This window comes from Phoenix dactylifera, unplaced genomic scaffold, assembly GCF_009389715.1.
Source record: "Phoenix dactylifera cultivar Barhee BC4 unplaced genomic scaffold, palm_55x_up_171113_PBpolish2nd_filt_p 001614F, whole genome shotgun sequence".
Taxonomy (NCBI): domain Eukaryota; kingdom Viridiplantae; phylum Streptophyta; class Magnoliopsida; order Arecales; family Arecaceae; genus Phoenix; species Phoenix dactylifera.
This window is the reverse complement of record NW_024068919.1, coordinates 41,162-54,431: the sequence shown is the minus strand read 5'-3', so window position 1 is coordinate 54,431 and position 13,270 is coordinate 41,162. Positions and strand designations below refer to the sequence as shown.

The 13,270-nt window shown below is 40.5% G+C and overlaps 1 non-coding gene across 1 annotated transcript; it reads right to left on the bottom strand.

Moving 5' to 3' along the window:
• Positions 1–648: 648 nt before the first annotated feature.
• On the bottom strand, positions 649–755 carry LOC120108884. Its single transcript, XR_005510028.1, has one exon. It is a non-coding gene; the product is annotated as a small nucleolar RNA R71 (small nucleolar RNA).
• Between the last annotated feature and the right edge of the window lie 12,515 nt (positions 756–13,270).

Here is a 13,270-nt window from a genome sequence, read left to right as displayed (position 1 = left end):
TAATTTTAATTAAATTTTTTTTTTAGAGTGTTTGTTTAGATCTCTTTAGGTGGTACTTATACCAACAAAAAAAAATAAAAATAAAAAAATAAATAATAATAATATTAATAATAATAATAATATATATATATAATAAAATAAATTCCAGTATATGCTGTTGTGGGAGAGAGATAAAACGAATAGATTATTTCGAGTTGAATCAAAAGATAAAAATTTAATGGTTCAAAATTCAAATAATCAAATGGAAGATAATGGTAGTAATCAGGGAGATAATGAATTTCAAGATGACTTACTATTAGAAGCTTCGTGATTATCTACAACCCACTAGGATCAGTACCCCATCCTGTATGGTTATTCCTACTACTGCGGGAGCTTTTGACATAAAACCAGGAATAATCCAATTACTCCCAAAGTTTCACGGACTTGATTCTGAAAGTCCTATTTGCATCTGAAAGAATTTGATGAAGTGTGCTCAACACTTCATTTTATTGATGTCACTGAAGAGGTAGTTAAGCTTAAGTTATTTTCTTTTTCTTTAAAGGAAAAAGCTAAGTCATGGTTACACTCCTTAAGGCCTAGGACATAGCTACCTGGCAAGAAATGACACGAGAATTTTTAAAGAAATTCTTTCCAACACATAAAACAAACACACTTAGAAGAAAAATCATGAACTTCGCACAAAAAGATGGAGAGACATTTTTTCAGTGTTGGGAAAGATTTAAGGACTTTCTGCTTGCTTGCCCACATCATGGATATGAAATTTGGAGGATCATTAGTTTCTTTTATGATGGTTTGTCCTCTAACATGAGACAATTTGTAGAAATGATGTGTAACGGTGAATTCATGAGTAAGGAACCAAATGAAGCCTGGGATTATTTTGATCTTTTAGCAGAAAATGCACAAGCTTGGGATACAACAGATAAAAATGAAAAATCTAAAATAGCACCTAATGCAAAAGGAGGAATATATCTTATTAAAGATGATAATGATGTCAATGTAAGAATTGCTAATCTAACTAGGAAGGTTGAAGCCATGGAATTAAGCAAGGCCAATATAGGAAAAGCACAAACTATTGTTGAAAGTATATGTGGAATTTGCGAAAGTAATGCACATGTGACCAAGTATTATCCTACAATCCCTGCTTTTCAAGAAGTGTTGCATGATTAAGCAAATTTTACCAATACTTATAAAGGACCATTTCCAGAAACATATAATCCTAATTGGCGAAACCATCCTAACTTTTGTTGGAGACATGGACCCACTGCCAATGAATCTCAAGAAAATTCTGTTCCTACTCCTTATGTGCCGCCACATAGGAAATCCCTTGAAGATACTTTGCAAACCTTCATGCAAGGGTAGACTCAAATAAATCAGAATACAATGCAATCACTCCAAGAACTTAAAAATTCTGTAGGTAGAATTTATTGGATTACCCCCACATGCGTTGCGACGATCGCAGCGGAAAGACACATGCGGGGGGCGTTCATCTCATGAACGTAATAGGGAACGTAGATTTCAAAAATTTTCTAGAGTTCTCTAACTCAGTTTTATGAAATCTAAAGGGGAGATTAAAATTAAAAGACATGATTAATTTCAGATTTACTACTTACCTTTGAGTGGGTAGAACTTCACCACTATCTGATGATCGTAGGATTTCTGGAAGAGGGTTCGCTTGAAGCCGTTCAAGTGTCCGGCCTCTACGGGTATCCACACGAAGCAGAATCCGATCCAAGCTCTCTATCTCACCGGGGTGCTAGCTCCCTTGCAGAGATAACTTTTGATGGCTGATCTCCTCTTTCTTTCAACTCTTGAATATACGTGAGAGGAGGAAGAAGAAGGATGAAGAAGAGGAAGAAGCAAAGCCCCTGCAGCCTACTTTCTTTTCCTGCGTTGGAAAGAGGAAAGGAGGAAGAGGAGGGCGCCATGGCTTCTTTTTCCCTTCTTCTTGCTGGCGGCTGAACCAAGGGAGGGAGAGGGTGGCCACGGCTCCAAGGGAAGAGGAAAAGCTCTTAGGAGCCCTAGCTGCCGCCCTCACCCCTTTTTAAAGCATGAAGGGCTCCTACAAGTTAGGAGCCCTTGATTGCTTTCCAAGAGGGGCGCCGGCCCCTTTTGTGTTGCCCTAATCCTCATCTAATGAGGATTGGGTGGCCCTAATTTGGTTTAGTCCCAATCCAATTAGGGTTTAACCAAATCATGAATCAATTGGGTTCAATCTATTCTAGTCCTAATCCAATTAGAACTTGAGTGAACCATGACTCAATTGAACTCTTCAATCCTAACCCAATTAGGAGTCATGTTGATTCATTAGATTAATAATTAATTAGGACTTAAGAAACCCTAATCAAATTAGGACTTATTTAATTTTAGTCCTAATCTAATTAGGACTTTAATTTGAATCCGAAGTCCTACCCCGATTAGGACTCTAGGAATTCTTGTATCAATGTCCATATAAATCTTAACGACGCAACATTTCAGACTTTCAGCAATGTATTGGTTTCAGAGAATACCAATAGTTCACTAGTGTCTTCTCTTGCTTTGACCTAAAATCAAACCTTGATTATCTGAAACAAAGTGAAATGATTGAATTGCGGTGTAGTTGGAGGCATCCTGGTAAAGCATCAGGATCCTGGTACAAGACTGAGACAGGTGTGGGTACCATGTCTTAGATCCTTGGATATAATGGTCCAAAATCTTCTGGTGGACAACAAGTTGTCACTATGTACATGCTAAAAGAAAAGAATTCTAGAGTGGCCACTATAATCAACTTAAGTTGAAGATGCATATTAAAAGAAAGACGGGAAGAGAGCAGCACATGCAAATCCTGTTGAAGGGAAAATGATACCTGGGTGTCCATGGGGTTTCAAATAGCAAAGTGGCTCTTCAAACTCTTTCTGACAGATTTTTTAAGTGTTTTAATATGACTGATTTCAAGATATCAGTTACATTAGTTAGCAAGGGCCCGTTGTTTCAGCTTAGAACAAAGAGACAATAACCATAAATTATGATCTTTTCTGCAGAATATTTTTCTTCGATTTCCTTAATTCTTCCTATTCTTATCAAAGCTTCCTGGGTAGGGCTGAAAATCATCCTTGACTAGCTGTAGATTCAACTATGAAGTCAAATCATCCAAAACAAAAGGAAAATTTGCCAAAGATTCAGTGGAACTAGTTTTTGAAATATAATCATGAAGAAATTCTTATATACGAACCTGGCCGCAATATCTAACCGCTTTAGCAGGATAGTGAAAAAAATCAGTTCTCAAATTACCATAAAAAATAAATTATAAAAAAAATACACTAGCAAGTTGCAATGTAGAGGATACATATGCTGTTCATGAAGCTATACATAATTACCTTTCCTATATATGTTTAGAAATGAAGCAAAATAATGAAAAAAGTTAGAGAATGTCGGTGTTATGCCCGAACTTGACCACAAAAATCTCGAAGCAATCAAATTCCACTAACCAAATAATAATGAACAGCTACACTAACGCACTGCACCACAGTTTGAAATTTGAGTATGCAAAAATTTAAAAAAAAACACCGTGCTTTTCATTATATTTGGTTGTGAAAATAATAAAGGTCTAACTGCTAAAACTCTCAAATAAGGCATAACATAGAAGTACAGGGTTTGCATGTTACACACCTTTTAACTTGATATGATATCCTTCACACCTATAGAGCCTTGCTAACGAGCCTCGACGCATTTTTGAAGAGGCTTACCTCTAGATGCAAAGCGAAGTATGGCCTTATATGGCTTCTTAAACAATGAAATCTATGACACTTACAATTCAAAGTCATAGGAAAACTTAAAACATTAGCACAGAGCTACTACATCAAACTCTTTTAAGACCTCTATATATCATAGAAGCTGTCTTCTGCAGATTCCAAAAAGAACTAAGAACATAAGAAAAAATAGCAAACTGCTTCATGAATTTGGCCCTCCTGAGATGTGTACTATACTATCATTCATAAGTTAATGATAGGTCGTATTTTATCGATCTGAATGTTGGGTAATGATTTAATTATAACTGCTTTGATCCACTTGAGTTTTCAACATGACACAACAAGATCATTTAGTTGCAATATGCAGCATTCAAGGGACAACTTAACCCTTAGGCAGAAGGTCGAGGCCTAGGCCAATACCTGAACACCCAATATCGGAAAAAAATTCAAAAAAATATGAAAACAGAAAATCAGAAATAAATTAAGAGAAATTAGAGTGATTAGGTAATTTAAGGAACTTTTTACATCTATTTGAGAAACAATTACATTGTAACAAAATACATTGACTTGTAAATTTGCAAATTTTCCCCGCAGTTTGTGCAGCATGACTAATTAATCATCAAAGAAAGATCATATTTAATAATTGAAGCAACTTAATGCAACAAGTCTACAGAACGATTAATAATTAATGCCAGTGTTTTAAAATGCAGTGCATAAGGCTGCATCTTGTATATGATTCCATGACCAGACCAACGTCCCTAAATTCAGCTACCATATGCGGCCAAGCCACATATGAGAGAAAAGACGGACAGCTTAACACTACACAAACATATATGCGACAAGATTAGCATTATGCAGCTGCATTTCTTGCATACTTATCATTGCATGACCACATATGTAGCCCCATTAACATTGCATGAGCACATATGTGACCCGTTCTTATGTAGGCCCACAGGTAGGTTCATGCATATGATTAGGTTAAATGCAGATTTTAGGCAAGGCAGATATGTACGTAAAAATAATATCAATATGTTACTTATGCTAGAATTTTTGCTTTTAAGAATTACATACTGAGTAGTATAAAATAATTGTTGGATGCATATTCACTATGAGCAACCGCCTCTTAAAACACTGATAAAGGAAAAATAAGAAGTAAATGACTAAAAATGAATTATTGAAAATCATAAACTACCGCTAAGGTGTTTGGGCACCAACAAAAAACAAATGGGGTTCATAATCTATTCCCTTAACATACACTCTTTCCAACATACTTAGAGCCCAACATGTAGGTAGGAGTGTACTCAAGCTGAGCTTGATGAATCAGATCTGACTTTTGTGCCTAGGGTTCGACATTAAGCACGATTCTTCATTACTTGATTGAACATGAGTTCAAGTTGAGAAGAAAGCAAACCAAGCCTATTTCAATCGAACCGATAACCATAAATCAATCCAAAATTGATTGAGATTGCATCAAGCTCAACTAGAGATTGATCCAAACTCAACTAAAGCTCGAATAAAATCTAGGTTCAGGTCTGAATGAAAGTTTGACCTGTGGTACAGAAAATCCTGCTTGCCTTTTCAATCACTTGAACTGCAATCATAAAATTGATGATGATCATAAAAATAAACACTGTTTGCATAAGGAGAAAAAATAAACTAATAAAAACACGATCGAATCACCTCATCAAACTAATCCTACTCGTAAAATTAGAAATATCTATAAACCTGGAATATAATATGTTGCAGGCAGGCCTGGATCATTCGGGACTTCGGGCCATTAACATAAGGGAAACTAAGGGAAACTAAATTACGAGAATTACGAGGAGGAAACTTGCTCGATCGGGACTTCGGGCGGAGGAGGCCAGTAAAATTAGAAATCCTCGGGCGGAGGCAGGCCTGGATCGATCGGGACTTCGTGCCGGTCGGTCGACGCCGGAGAGGAGGGAGGAGGAGAAGATCCTCCGGCGGAGGCGAAGCTCGATCAAGGCTTATACCAAAGAAGAGGAGAAGGAGCGTGTTAAGGAAGGAGGAGGAGGAGGAGAACAAGCGAGACGGAGGAAGAGGAGGGAGTAGGAGAAACTACCTCGGGCGGAGCGTGTTGGGGTCGGTCGGTCGACGCCGGAGAGGAGGTAGGAGTCGGACGGTCCGCGCCGGAGAGGAGGGAGATGGGGGCAGCGCCGGAGACGAAGGCAAGGGCAGCGCCGGAGAGGAAAATGAGGGGTATCGGGAGTAGCTAGGGCAAGTATGCGGGCTTGGGGTCGGGGGCTGGGTTTTAAGGGGGCCTTGGCGACGCTTATAAGCGTCGTTTTAGCATCAAGTCTACGACGACGCGTTTAAGCGTCGTCCACTGCTTCAAATTACCCACGCTCACCAAGAGCGTCGGGAAAGCTCGGCGCGGGAGCAGAAAATGCCGACGCTTTCTCCTAGCGTCGGCATTTAAGCGTCGACTTTTCCCACTTTTACTGTAGTGAGAGATAATTATTTTTAATTCAGATAGAGATAATTCATGGAGCAAACATGTCACATGCCATTGTACATTGCCACCCATGATTTCCTTTTTTTAATCATGAAAGCAGGATTGACATTCACCTTTATTGTCAAGCCTTATTGTAGTAAATTTGATTGCTTCATCAATCTCTCCACTTCATGACGTGAACCATTGAGCCTTAAAAAATTGAGAAAAAAGAGCACCACAGGTATACTTTATTTCTGTGGCTTGTATTATTAGTGTGTAGACAACATTCATCTTGGGATTCTTATAGTAAACAAGAAGCCATGTATGTACATTCGGCAATAAACTAACATAGAACAGATCATAAAAAACAGAAGAGTGCTTAAGTTTCAGGACATATATTACTATCACAATAACCAAGCAAGTGCATCTGTAGCAAGTGAGAAAAGTAATTACATATTTAATAATGACTGTTAGGCAAAGGGGGCTAGTAGGAGTTTTGGGGTTAGGGAAGAGTTATAAATGGGAACAGATTCAGGTTGGCCACAAGGGGCATAGCATGCCTGCTAATGGTATAAAATAAATGCCAAGATGTTTTGTATAGGTTCTCGTAGGGGACATCATGGTTGGATGAGATCCACAGATCCACCAACACTTTCATGGAGAATGGTCCTCTTTGTCAATAAACACTGCATCTTTTCCGGTCCCCATTTTACTTCAGTTTCATGGCAATATTTTAAGGGTCTTCCTCCATATTAGTTCTTAAAATCTTCTCAGACATTTACATGTTAATTATTCAATCGTTTAGATTTTCTTATTTATGCATAACAAAGTTTTTTATGCCTATCTTAACCATGTTGCGGTTAAAGAGATACTATATTAAAAAATGACCTATAAGCCTTTGATAGTTTTTCAGAAGGGACATCTATGGATTTAAGTACTTATTCAAAACTTAGAATATGGACTTAAGAATTTCTTTCTTCCTTTTATTTCCTTCGTCTCCTTCTAGGACATAGTTTGCATTGTCATATATATATATATATATATATCTAGCAACTACAATACATGGATGAATGACCTATTGTGGGGCATATTGGATCTTATCTCACAAAATCCATTTATTGCAACCTTTTTCTAACATGTTAGATGATTTACGATGCGCGATCTACCATTTTCCATTTATTGCAACTGTGATATGTGGTGACATATATCAGTTTCCTCCTCCAAGCTATTTTCTTGTTTTCCTCCTCTTTTTCTAATTAGAAAGAGTTGATCTCCATTTTCTACCCTATACCCACCTCACCCCTTGAACCCCCACTAGCCCAAGTGGCAAGAGATGATACCATATGAGCAAGCACTTTGTAATTTCCTTATCCTCTAGTTATCTAGAAAGCTTCAATTATTACCTTTGAAACCATTCTAAATGAACATTCTAAGAAAATTTTGGGTGATACAATATCTAGTGTCAAGTTCTAAACAGAAAATTGACTTTAACAAAGTGATGAAGTGGAATGTTTATTTTGATCATATTCAAATTAAATAAAGGGATGTACGTGCATTAAATTTCGTGATTGCTGGAACTAATATGAAAAATTAAAAGAAAATGGAGAACTATGTAAATTAAGAAGATCTTAAGAACTAATGTGCAAAATACTTTTGTATGTTTTAAGTACGCTATTGTTTACCCTCTCTAGCTCTTTGGCGTGCCAAAAAATTGTTGGCTAACAGAGAGATAGGACAAGTCTTGTGGCTAGGTGTACGGGCATGCCACTTGTAACAACCCAGGATCTCACCCAAAATGGCTAGCCGGAAGGTATTATTTGGGTTCCTTGATCCTGTATAAGTACCCAGATCTATCCAGCGAATAACCGATGTGGGACTAAACACACGCCCGCACGGATCCTCACATACTCCCCCCATTCAAGCCCTGACGTCCTCGTCAGGCTAAGGGTTCATATCTATTCAAATCTAATCACAAACACCACGATTGACCCGTGGTCAGCCTCAATAGATCCGTGCTGCAGTGTCCCTTAGTCCACATAAGTTATAGGCCGGGTCCGCTCTGATACCATAAAAGTTGTCACGCCCCCAGCCCGAGGTCGCGAGCCGGGGGTTGCGCCAACCGCCGCACACCCGTAGGAAACTCTCCCCACGAGCATGCAAGGCGTCTTAACCAAACATCTCAATTATATATATATCTAAAATAATTCAACTGAAATAAATGCAATCTTATTCCATTGACTGACACAAATTATAAAGTTTCACAGTTCTCAATGCGTAGCGAAACAATAAAGATAAGACATCAATTTAAATAAAGCCTAATCTAGGATAACTTGTTCTTCAGTTCTTCTAGTCGCTCTTCCATTTTAAATTCCCGATAGGTTAGTTCTCGGAATCTGTAAAATAACAAAAAAATTGTATAATGAGCTAGACAGCCCAGTAAGTAATAAACACCTTAACTAGTCAATTCATATAATAATATAAAATATAAATACAAATTACGATGAATCAACATAATAACATAATCAATTCCTTTTCAAGCATAAATTCATTAAAATTCGTATTTTTCAAATATCCATATACATAATCATAAATCTGATTCGAAACAAATCACATTCATCTCATCAGCCTTTAACTCCGACCACACTTATACACTGTGGCTAGGCCAGAAACAGAACCGCACTTATACCCTGCAGAGTGGGCCAGAATACCGCACTTATACCCTGTGGTGGGGCCAAAATTGCCAATGCATAACCCCCAATTGGCAGGGTCCAGAACATAGTCAGGCTGAGAGTTCTAAATCTGATGCACATCAAAATTCTTTTGTAACATAATAAATATATCATAATCCGATCTAAATATGCATATACGATGCAAGAACAGTAAATATATCCAAAATATATTATTCCAATTTACCTATCCATTTTTCATTCAACTCATCATCTTGTAAAATTCATAAATCACATATAAATTTATTATCAATTTATTCGATGCAAAAATAATATTATATAAATGAAGAGTCTAGAGAAGGCAGTTCATTACTTACATTGAACGCGATCCACAAAAAATCCAATTAATCTCACAAATTCCTCGCAGGACCTAATATCCAAAAATCATATTTTCTTTTAAAATTAATCACAATATATCTAAAAACTTAAATTTTAACATGCTCCCAAGGCTGACCCTGCCGAAGTGTCTAGCACCCCGGGTTCGAGTTCGGATTCAGGTTCATACCCATAGACCACCCTCCTTTTATTTTATTATTATTATTATTATTTTCTCTCTTTCTTTTCTTTTCTTTTTCTTTTCTTTTCTCTTTCTTCTTTCTTCTTTTCTCTCCCGACTCCCTTCCTCTCTTTCGGCGAAATAGGGATTCATCACCCCCTGCCGCCCCCTCCTCTTTGCTCTCGATCGAACCCAAGGGCGGCCGCGGCGGCCGGCCTTGGCAGCGGCAGGTGGTGGCGGAGCAAGCCCGGCCACCCCCCGGCGGCTGGCAGCGATGAACACGCGATGGCGACGAGCTTACGGGCCGAAACCCTATTTTGGACCCAAGTCCGGCGCTTGGCCGGCTCAAAACCATAGTAAATCATGGCTAAATATCACGGAAGGAAGGAGATGAAAGTTAGAAGCCCTTACCTTAGCCTCCGACAAAGACCGCCGATCCTCTTTCTCTTCGGCGGCAATGGAGGAAGAGGAAGACCCGTGCCGAAGAAGACCCACTGTTGCCCAAGGTGACAAGCCAAGAGGGGGGGGGGGGTGAATTGGTTTCTTCTAAATTTTGGTGCTTTAAACATTTTCTTAATTAAGTGCGGTGGATGCTTCCTTAAACTATTTGAATGATTTAAACTAGTGCAAAGATAGAAGATGATGCAAGAATAAACGTAAGCACAAGCACAACACAAACACAACAATATATAGTGGTTCGGTGCTCTCCTTAGCACCTACGTCCACTCTCCAAGCGTCCCCTTGGGAATTCACTATAATCCCGCGGATTACAGTTGGATTGTTTTTCGGGCTCACAATCCAAAAACCTTTGTTGGTTTTACGGGCTCACCAACGAACCTATACACTTGGTTTTCCGGGTTCACCAAAAATCTTTGTTGGTTTTGCGGGCTCACCAACGAACCTATACACTTGGTTTTCCGGGTTCACCAAAAACCTTTGTTGGTTTTGCGGGCTCACCAACGAACCTTTACAAAGTGTTTAACAAATAAAAAGAAAAGATTCAAACTCCTAAATGAGCATATAAAACAATATGAACTACAAAGAAGAGTTAGAAAGTATTTATCGCTTTGAAGTCGCTTTGCTCTTCTTTGTCAAGGATGCTTCACTCTTCAAGGGAGGATGGAGCTCTTGATGACTCTTTGAATCTGCTCAACCCCTTTCTTTTGACTCTTGAATGAAGCACTTGGATGAAGCTTGCCTTGCTAGGGTTCTCTCTTGAATGCACTTGATGTATTTTCCCAAAAGCTTACTTCCTCTGATGAATACTCCCTCTTAAATACTTCTCCAACCTCCAAATAGTCCTTTCTGACCGTTGGATTGAAGAAACTAGCCGTTTATAGCCGTTGGGAGTCCAAAAAGCATTTCTGCACAACTAGCCGTTATGTTCAGCCCGTGTTTGGGTCGGCTCAACCTGTCCTTGGGTCGACCCAACCTTCACTTGGGTCGACTCAAACATTCCTTGGGTCGACCCTCTCAGAAAACACAGAAACTTGAAATTCAGCCTTCCTTCCCTTGGGTCGACCCAACCTTTCTTTGGGTCGACTCAAACCTTGGGTCAGCTCAAACTTTTCTTGGGTCGACTCAAACCTTGGGTCAGCTCAAATTTTTCTTGGGTCGACCCAACTTTCAGAAAATTCAGAATCTTGAATTTCAGCCTTTCTTCACTTGGGTCGACTCAACCTTTCTTTGGGTCAACTCAAGGTTTACTTGGGTCGACTCAACTTCTTCTTGGGTCGACCCTCTCAGTAAATCCGGAGAACCATTTTCTGAGTTGTTTGAGGATCTTGATGTTTGGGTCGACTCATGCTTTTCTTGGGTCGACCCAACTCACTGTTCATCTGTGCCATTTTTGCAGAAGTGTGCCAAATGATTTCTTGATGTGCCGGGGTCGACCTAATCATCCTTTGGGTCGACTCAATCCACACTTTGCTGCATCTCAAGGTTAGATTCATTCATATAAGCAATGAAATGTATCTATATCAATTTATACAAATATACTGAGAGTAATGAACTTATAAATGAAGTATCGATTTAACTTATAACATACTTAAATGCTTGTTAATCATCAAAATAACACTATCATTCTCACCCACCTTTTAATGGTTCTCTCTCTCTCTCTCCCTCCCTCTCTCCCTCTCTCTCGGTCGGCAGCGGCTCTTCTTCCCATCCCTTCAAAGAGAGGAGAAGCCCTAAAAAGAATGGGGGAGCCGACTTCTTCGGGATGGCTCCCCCGCTCTCACACGCCCTCACGTGCGACGCATGTGAGGCCAAAATTTGGGCTGGGCCGGTCAATGGACCGGGCCCAGTTTCGGGATCTCACACCACTAATGTTAGAATAGTTGGAAAGAAGATAATAGAAGGAAGAATAACAAGGATAGCATAGGTCCAAGTGGCTTGACCTTCAAGGACTTTCACCATCATCATACTGTCGTTCCTAAAGAGATTTGTTGGGATAGGAGTAGCCTCGAATATGATAAGAGAAATCTAGGTTAACACTAATCCTAAGATAAAGACCTAGTGGTAAATAAAGTGCTAGATAAAGTAAAGCTAATGCAAAAATAAGCAAAGATAAAATATAATTGATTGATGTGTCGAAGGTCCCCTACAAAATATAATTCAACTTATTTGCATGAATATACCCAATAAAATCAAAAACCACAAGCTCGCGGAGTGCCTGTGGCAGCTCTCCCTCTCCTGACCACAGGGTGTACCCAAAGTGGTGGACCGCATAGGCAGCCACCGAGTCGGCCGCCCCATTGGCTTCTCTGAATACATGCTTGGCCTGGAAGGCCACCCCATCCCTCATCATCATCCTTATGTCTCAGATCAGGGGGTGGTCCATGCTCTCGCCCCTCGGCCCCCCTGAATCCACTCGATAACCGTGGCCGAATCACTCTCTAGGATAATCAAACTGGCTTGTAGCACTTGCAATGCATGTCGAAGACCTACCCAGGCATCTCGCAACTCTGCCTCCGGAACCGATGTGTCAAACAACTGGTAGCCACCCGCTGCCACCACCCTGGAGTGCGGGCCCCATATAACAAAGCCCGCACTGCCCCACGTACCTCTATCCAGCACCGACCCATCGAAGTTGACCTTGAGGAAGCTCGAACGTAGGGGCTCCTAGGTGAAAAACACCGTCTGAGGAGCTGCTTGAGCAGAGAGGGAACTCTAGGTGTCCCGAGCTGTCAAAGGTCTATCTAAAGAGAGGGTGGGTCTGATCTCCATTGCCTGCACTCGAGCAGACTCCGCTACAAATCTCGGTAACACTCTGCGCTAGCCGAAAGTGCGAGCGTTCCTTGCCAGCCATATCTGATGCGCTATGCAAGTCGCTCTGATGGCCTCCTGACATGTCCGTAAACTAGCCAACCACTATCGTATCACCTGTAGGAATTGTAGCCTCTCATACTAGGCCTCCTGCGGGATCCCTGTCTACTACCATGTTAACCTCGCCCATGTACACTAGAATAGCATATGGTCCACCGATTCCTCTGCACCGCATGTTCCGCACTCTGCAGGGATCTCCAAGCCATGCCTGCTCAGCACTGCTCTCATCGGAAGGCGGTCCCATGTCATCTTCCATAAGAAGAGTGATGCCCTCGGGTGAAGCCGAGACCTCCAGATCCAAGTACAGTCTGGTCCCAGCTCGTGCTCCCGTTGGATAACAAGAGAGAGGTCTCCTAATCTAACACTAGCCCTGCACGAGGTATCTCGATATCTGGCCCCGCACATCCTAGTACTGGAAGGGACCGGATCCTCTCAACAAGGTGTATCCCGAACAACTGTCGTAGTCTGGCCTCGTCCCACTCTGGCCCTCCTGGTGCTAGGAGGTCGCACACCTGCAGCCCCTCTGCGGCCTATGTATCAA